The sequence below is a fragment of the Pinus tabuliformis genome, chromosome 9 (assembly GCF_031772625.1).
Source record: "Pinus tabuliformis cultivar Carrire ecotype Pingquan chromosome 9, CPIR1, whole genome shotgun sequence".
Classification (NCBI taxonomy): Eukaryota; Viridiplantae; Streptophyta; class Pinopsida; order Pinales; family Pinaceae; genus Pinus; species Pinus tabuliformis.
Window position 1 is genome coordinate 339,159,078 of NC_142307.1, and position 8,740 is coordinate 339,167,817.

Consider the following 8,740-nt stretch of genomic DNA (forward strand, 5'->3'; position numbering starts at 1 on the left):
TATTGATTTAGAGGCTCAAATTGATCCCAAACTCCTCAAAGAGTGGCAACAATTTGACTCTATTATAAACAATCCCGAGACTTCACAAGGATTCGGCACACCCCAAGTGATAGTCAGTCAAGAAACAACCACGACTACGGTTCCAAGTGAAGGGACCAGTGGCCTACCCAGTAGCAAAGATGCGGAAATAATTCCCAAAGATCCATCCGATCAGATTGTTTTACAGATAGAAGACATACCACCATTAGATGTCTTTTACAGTCCTAAACACAGGGCTGTGGTGAAAAGGCAGAGGAAAAGGAGGAGACTTGATCAATCTTCCCTTTTGCCAGATCAAACAGAGATGGCTAATGTGGTGTGGAAGGAGGAATTGAACCCTTTCGATGACCTTACAAAACTCTCCCAGTATGCCGAAGCATATTCTGCAGCCACCATGGATAAAGCCTCGGAAGTGAGCAGTCTCCTTAAGGAAAAAGATCAAATGATTGGTTCATTGCAGTCGCAAGTGTCTGAAGCATAGCGGAAAATAGAAAAATTGGAACAACAACTATCAACACAGCGACAGACAAACAACCAATTAAATGAGCAATTGCTCAAAGAGAAACAGAGGATAGATTTGAGCGCAGTACAGAAACAGAAGGAATTGTCCGAAGCATTGGCCAGATTAAAGGCAATGAATGAACAAATGAGAAAGACTAAGGATGAGCGAATCGCTCATCTGTAACAAGAAGTAGAAAAGTTCAGGAGCCTTCTTCAAGTAGCAGAGTTCAGAACAGAAGCTCTACAAATCAATAAGGCATTAATTACAGATCTAAAACTGCTATGTCGTAACATTTCTCTGGTTGAACCTCTTTGTGATATTACTACATCAATAGTTGATAAATCAGTTGAAGCTAGGTAGGATTTAGAATAGGTCGATGAAACCTTTACCAGCTTTCTTGCTTGGCAAGACTCCAGTGAAGGACAGGCTTCGGATCTGCCCAAAATTCTAGAGTCACACAAAGACATCTTGTTCCTAGAATGGCAGTCGCAACTAATGAAGGCAGAAAGAGAAACCTCAAGATGTCGGTTATCTACTAGCAATTTAATTGAATTTGTCAATGACACTCTTTATCTGTCTAATATGATTTCACAGTGTAATCCAGGTAAATTGACATCGGCCAAATCCTTGGAGCAAACATGCAAGCAGGAATTGGAAAAGAATGGAAGACTAATCGCTGGCATCCAAAGTTTAACTTGGGATGCCTTTTGGTTTTTCTTGATCAAGCCATACAGTCAGAGGGTTGCACTCAAATGTTTAACTGATGCTATCAGTTGCATGATCCCCGAGATCCAAGATGCCACATATTCAGCTCAACTGAATTCTCGCCTAAGTCGCCTTCCAGAGTTGCAACCGATGCTAGATATCTACCAGCTCAAAGTGAAGGGAGATCATTTGAAACAATGAATCATGCTGCCGACTAAAGATAAGCCGATTTTGAGGAGATATTCATAATATAGTTGTACCAATTAAATAGCACTTTTATTTTGTAATTAGTTAGCTTAATTAGTATTTATAGGCCCTTTCATGCACTTGGAAAGGGTCCTTAGTTTTTGTATAAACTCAAATCAGTAAGTCACACTATTGTGCTTCTGATCTATTTTTTATGAAGACTGGGCTAGTATTCTGAATTTTGACGAAGAGAGCTTTGATGACATGTGCACTATTGGCTTTTGTGGAAGTGTTTCTAAGTTAAAAGAAGGAATTTGAATGCGGTTGATATCGGGAGTGATTCAAATAACATATGGTACTATTATCTATGCTCTTGTGTCATTTTTTATGTGAATCAGCATTCGTTTAAATTTTGCTATCATTGAATATATGTATGTGTTTTAACAGCAATCCTTGTACTTTTCACTATTGAATGTCTAAGGACTGTTCTTCTTTCAATCATATCTATGTCTATGATATATATGAGGAATAGTGTAATAATGTTTGCTTGATTGCTTTGTTCAACTATTTGGGCTTAGTAATTATCTCATGAATGAATATCTTCGTTTACCAACAAGAGTCATCTATATGCCTGTTTTTGGATGAAGACCATCAAAAGTTACGCTAAAAACAACAATTTCCCGGGATAGGATAGTTGTTTATAATTTCCCTTTTAGATTAAATCATTCATCCATTATCATTAGATATTAGAGAATCAATCATTTATCCATCCTATTTACCAATCATTGGGAAACCTTTCCCATTATATCCAGTCGGAGCCACCACACGAAACGGAAAAGGAGCTGCCTTTAAGGTCCACACCGGGTGGTTATCCCTAATGTTGATGCATCGATTTTCGAGGCATCAACATTTTTGGCGCTAGAAGGAGGGCATGAACTGTGAATGGTGGGCAGACCCAAACCTATAACCCATTCTGAGAGTAAATCTCCCTCTACCTCTCCTTGTACCTCCCGTTTGCATGTTGGAACTCCAGTATTCAAGTGAGAAGAAGAGGATTCAACTACCACTGCTCAAACCCACCATACTTCGGAATGATTAAGTCCTGAGTCCCCTGAATTTCAGTCTCTCATCCATAAACTTCAAGGCCTTTCGATATCACCATAGAAATCTGAGGTATCTCAAGGCAGTGATACTTCGCAATTCAATCTACCTCACCCTCTCACCAGACTTCAGAGCGGAAATCTCGGTATCGAACCTACTGAGTTGCCTTTACCTAAAAGGAAAAGGGCAAAAAATGAATACTGAAGGATCTGACAGTGAAACATTCTCATCAACATCTTCCATCTCATCTTCCCGATCGCGAAGTTAGCCATCCACTCCTCCATTACATATTGTTGTTCAATAGGGATCAGGAACTTCAACATCCCAACCCATTCAATCCTCAATATCAACTCCTTCCCAAACATCTGGACTATCATAAGCAATATCATCCACTACTGGTTTTTCAATGGCTCAGAATCCATGGAATAGTCCTGATGCAGTCACCATGCATGCACCATTACACCCATTGCCTGATTTTCCTGAAAAATGGTTACCCAAGTTTAATCCAGATTCTGTAACACAAGCCAAAGAACATATTAATAACTTCATGTTATCAGTTAATTTGAAAGGAGTGATAGAGGAAGATGTTGTCGTTAGGCTTTTCCCTTATACTTTGCAAGGATCAGCTGGGTCTTGGTATTTTTCCCTACCCTCTGGATCCATTACTAGTTGGAACATTTTCCAAGAACAGTTTCTTACTAAGTATGGCGATGATAGATCTTTAGCCACATTAATCAATGATCTCTCCAATCTTAGGATAGAGCCCAAAGAACCTATTAAGGAATTCAACTCATGATTTAATAAACTCTTGAATAAGATTCCAACTGCCTCTAAACCAAGTGAGCAAATCAGAAGCGAATGGTATATAACTTCCCTACCATCAAATATAGCTATTTTCGTAGACACGGCTGCAAAACCAACTTTAGCTGAAAACATGAAAGAGGCACTTGTGGTAGAGAAACTATTATTGCTTTAGAAAAGAAAGCTTCTCTTGAAGATAGAAAATCCAAAAAAGTTTCTTTCAAGGATGATTCAAAGAAGAAAACCCCTAAAGATCCATATGATATGGAAGGTTTACAAAAAGTCCTCAAGACTATGTCAAATGAAATGGTCGAAATCAAAAAGCAAGTAGCTGAAACCTCAACCAAAAGGCCATTTAGAAATTTTAAGAAACCTGAATCAAAACCACCAAATGTTATATCCAACGCAGATTCAGATCCTGAAGAAGTAGATGAAGATGAAACAGTCTTGCCATCTGAGGAACTCGAAGAAGAAGAGACTGTCGAATGTCATGGGATGTGGGATTTTATTTTACCCACCTCTGATACAAAAAATGAACAAGAAGCTTTCCCTGTGACTACCAGGAGTAAAGGTACTCCTGAACCCATCCAGACAACTTCGAGGAAAAGGAATGCAGGTTCCACTACTACCAAAGAAAAGATTCCTACAAAGAAAGCTTCAGCGATACCATCCCAAAATCAACCAACATCTTCAAATCTACCTTTAACATCCAAGACATTGGTAGTATCAGATTCTATGGACTACAATATTATCGAATATATGAAAAAGACTAAGGCGAATATTACTATGTTTGAAATTAGCAAACTCAAACATCAGCAGAAATTACTCCTTAAAGAGTTAAATGTCGTTCCTTCTTCACCTCTTCCAATGCTGTATTGTCCAAAGCTGCTAATGATTCAGGCCAACCACCTTCTGGTAGAGTGGAAGCTACTGATGCGGTCTTAATTGGGGATAGATCAAATTCTCATACTCCTCCTTTCCTCTTAACCTATGAGATCTATAATAGAAATCTACACAACTATTTGATTGACTCAGGGGCTTCGTCTAACATAATGCCAACTTCAGTTTGTTCGAAGCTGAACATCGAACCCCAAAAGTCTGCAATTCATATTGTACAATTGGATAGAACTAAGGTCCAGGTTTTAGGGGAAATAAACTCAGTAACTATCAGGTTATTAGCTGATCCTAGAGTGGTTCAAAGAATCGATATTTTGATCGCTGATATACCTGAATTCTATGGGTTGATTTTAAGTAGAGATTGGTCTGAAAAACTCCATGGTTATATTTCTACCGATTGGTCCCATATGTGGTTACCTTATAAAGGAAAACCAAATCAGATCAAGATTGATCGGGAGAAACACATGACCCATACAGTTACCGAATTTGAACAAGAAAACCAACCAATAGCATTCAATAACAATATCTTGGGGAATTATTCATCTGAATCATTCTTTGGCAATTTCACTGCCCAACCATCTCCTTTCCCAGTTAATAATTTCACATCTCAGATCGAAAACTTTTCACAAACAGATACCTCAAGATGTGTTAATGTTGCTGAGGAAACTGTAAATAAAATTGTTGATAATTCTTTATTTTGGTCACTATATTTTGACGGGTCTAAATCTAGTGAAGGTTCAGGAGCAGGATGTATTTTAGTTAGTCCTCAGGGAGAAAAAACTATGTTATCATGCAGATTGGAATTTGAATGCACAAACAATACAGCTGAATATGAGGCCCTAGTTCAAGGACTCTACAAAGCAATTGGCCTCAAGGTTCAATATATGAAAGTGTTTGGTGATTCAGAAATTGTTATTAAACAGGTTAGAAATTCAATTCATTGCCTTTCTGGTCATCTCAAACACTATCAGTCTCTGGTACACGAACTCATCTCTAAATTTTTAGCATTCAATATTTCTCCCATCTCTAGGTCCCAGAATGCAGCAGCAGACCTGCTAGCTAATGTTGCTTCCAGACTCCTACCATCTGAAGATTACAAGCCGGATAGATTTTCAGTAGAGTTAATTTTTAGACCATCAATTCACGATAATGTCACCAATTGGAGAGTGTTCAATCATGATGAAGACATTTTAAACTTCTTGACTTTTGACAAGTCCTACAATGACCAAATCATTGATGAAAGTGATCATGACCTTCAGATGAAAGAAAAGCAAGAGGAAAACTCAATACCAAAACCAGTGGTCAAGCTTGAAGATCTTTATGATATTAAAGACAGGTTTAAACGGGTGACCAATTCAAAACTCCAGAGTTCCACTTTAAGATTTGAATTGATAAACCTAGGTACTGAGGAAAACCCTCAAAACATCAATTTGGGACTAGGACTTTCTATAGAAGAAAGAACAACATTCATTAGGCTGTTAAAAAAAAACAAATATGTCTTTGCTTGGAAATATGATGATTTGAAAACATACGATGCATCAATCATTCAACATACTATTCCAATGTTTTCTGAACAAAAACCAGTGCAACAAAAGTTAAGAAAGATTCATCCTAACCTAGAGAGTCAAATAAAGGTTGAATTAAATAAACTCTTGAAGGCTAAGATAATTTTTCTATGAGACATTCAAACTGGGTTTCCAACATGGTGCCTGTTAGAAAGAAAAATGGCGATATCAGGATTTGCATTGATTTCAGAAATATTAATAAGGCAAGCCAAAAGGATAACTTCCCTTTACCTACTATGGAGGAGACATTACATTCGGTAGCTGGTTCAGAACTAATGTCCTTTTTAGACGGTTTTTCAGGATATAACCAAATTCTGGTTCATCCTGATGATAGGCTTAAAACTACCTTTAGAACTAAGTGGGGAACTTATGCCTACCAAAAGATGCCTTTTGGACTCATCAATGCAGGAGCTACATTTCAGAGAGCCATGGACATAACGTTCAAAGGATTGCTCAATAAATCAGTAGTTGTCTATTTAGATGATATTACTGTATTTTCCAAGAAAAGGTCTAATCACTTACATGATTTAAAACAAATCTTTGAACGTTGTAGAAAGTATGGTATCTCTCTTAATCCAAAGAAGTCCTTTTTTGCCCTTAACGAAGGAAAACTTTTAGGCTTCATTGTTTCAAAAGATGGTATCTATATTGATCCAGACAGAATTAAAGAGATTTTTGAAATTCCATTCCCTCATAATAAAAAATCCATGCAATCATTTTTGGGTCAAATTAACTTTGTTAAATGTTTTGTTCTAGATTTTTCCCAGATTATTTTACCATTGCAAATGATGATTAAGAAAAATTCGGTGTTTAAATGGGGATCTGCAGAAAAGGAGGCATTTGATTCCATTAAACAATCAATAATTAATGCCCCTGCTTTAAGCACTCCCAATTTTTCTAATCATTTCATACTATATACCCTCGCATCTGTTTCGTCATATGCAGCAGTGTTGACTCAAATTAATGATCAAAACATGGAAGCACCAATTTCGTTTTACAGCTCAAATCTTCAAGCTGCTGAACTAAATTATTCGGAAGTTGAAAAACAAGCCTTTTCCATGTACAAAGCCATAAAACACTACAGGCCCTTCCTCTTAAAAGCTCACACAAAAGTTATAGTTCCTTTTTCAGCAGTAAGACAATTACTAGTTCAAAGGGAATTAGGAGAAAAGAGAGCGGATTGGGTCACAGCATTACAAGAATATGACTTGGAAATCAAGCCAGCAAAGATTGTCAAAGGCCAAGGTTTTTGCAGGTTGTTAGTAGGAGCATCCAACATTCAAGAACCTGAAAGTACAGAGGATACTGAAGAAATAAATCAGATAAGTACCACAGGTTCTGAATCACAATATACAGATCTGATTTCTATTTAAAAAATGGGTGTGCTCCTTCCAATCTCTCCTATAAAAACAAACGTTCCATTAGATTGAAAGCAAAAAACTTCACAATTATAGATGATGTATTGTTTAGGTGAAATTATGATTCAATTTTATTAAGATGCTTAGAAAAACCTGAAGCTCAAAAAGTTTTGCAGGAACTTCATGATGGACCAGCAGGAGGACATTTTGGAGCTGACACCACAGCTCACAAAATCATTCATGCTGGGTATTATTGGCCCACCTTGTTCAGAGATACTCATGAATATGTAAGGAAATGCCAAAGTTGTCAAACATCCAGTGGAAGACAAAGAAAGCCAACTTTCCCTTTGCAACCAGTCAACATTGAGCAACCTTTTGAGCAATGGGGATTGGACATCATTGGAGAAATCACTCCACATTCATCCAAACAGCATAAGTATATCCTTACTACCACTGATTACTTTACTAAGTGGGTTGAAGCAATTCCTTTAAAGACAACAAACTCTGAGGCAGTTATGGAATTCATAGATCAATTCATTATTACCAGGTTTGGTGTCCCAAACGCTCTTGTTTTTTATAATGCATCTTATTTCTCTGGAAATTCTATGTTTGAGTTCGCTATCAAAAGAGAATTTAAATTGAGGTATTCCGCAAATTCCTACCCCCTGGGCAATGGTTTGGTAGAATCCACCAATAAAAATCTTATTAGAATTATTAAGCGAACTATTGAACAGAATCATAAAAACTCGCATAAATCTTTGATATTTGCACTATGGGCTGATAGAATAACTCAAAAAGCCTCTATAGGCACTTCTCCATTCAATCTAGTGTATGGAAAGGAAGCTGTCATACCAGCTAACTTAGTGCTTCCATCCTTAGCTTTAGTGCAGTTTATTGAAGAAAGTCCCTCATTTTCTATTCAACTAAGACACGATCAAATTTTGAAACTAGAAGAAGAAAGGGAAAAAGCCAGAATTATACATGCACAACATCAGCAAATTATCAAGTCATATTTTGATACAACTTCAACCAGTTAAAAACAATTACAAGTTGGTAATCTAGTTTTGAAATGGGACAAAACCCATGAGGATAAAGGAAAACACACAAAGTTCCAGAAAATGTGGCTCGGACCGTTTCAAATCAATGAGAAGATAGGCCCTTCTACTTTCATACTGGAAGATGTATTAGGAAAGAGAGACTCTCTTCCTGTTAACGGCCTTATCTTGAAAAAATTCTTCAATTGAGAGGGTAACCCCTTCTCCCTTTGTGAATATTCAATTTTCAGCTAAATTTTTGTACATAGCTTAGATTTTTAGGATTGCAGAAAAATAAAGTTAGCCTTCCATTGGTCTTTACTATATTGAAAAAGTTTCTCAAAAGAAACAGTTATGATATTTGCTTTTAAAATGAAAGCCTTAAACGAAAGGAAGATTTCTAGGAAATTAGGTATATTTAGATTCTGAAACCACATTTTATTTTTGTGAACTCTTCTCAAGGATTAGAAGTACTGTAAACCATTTTAATGTTTTTAAGCAGCTTGAAAACGGTTATCAATACAAAACAGATACTGATTCAATCTTAGCATC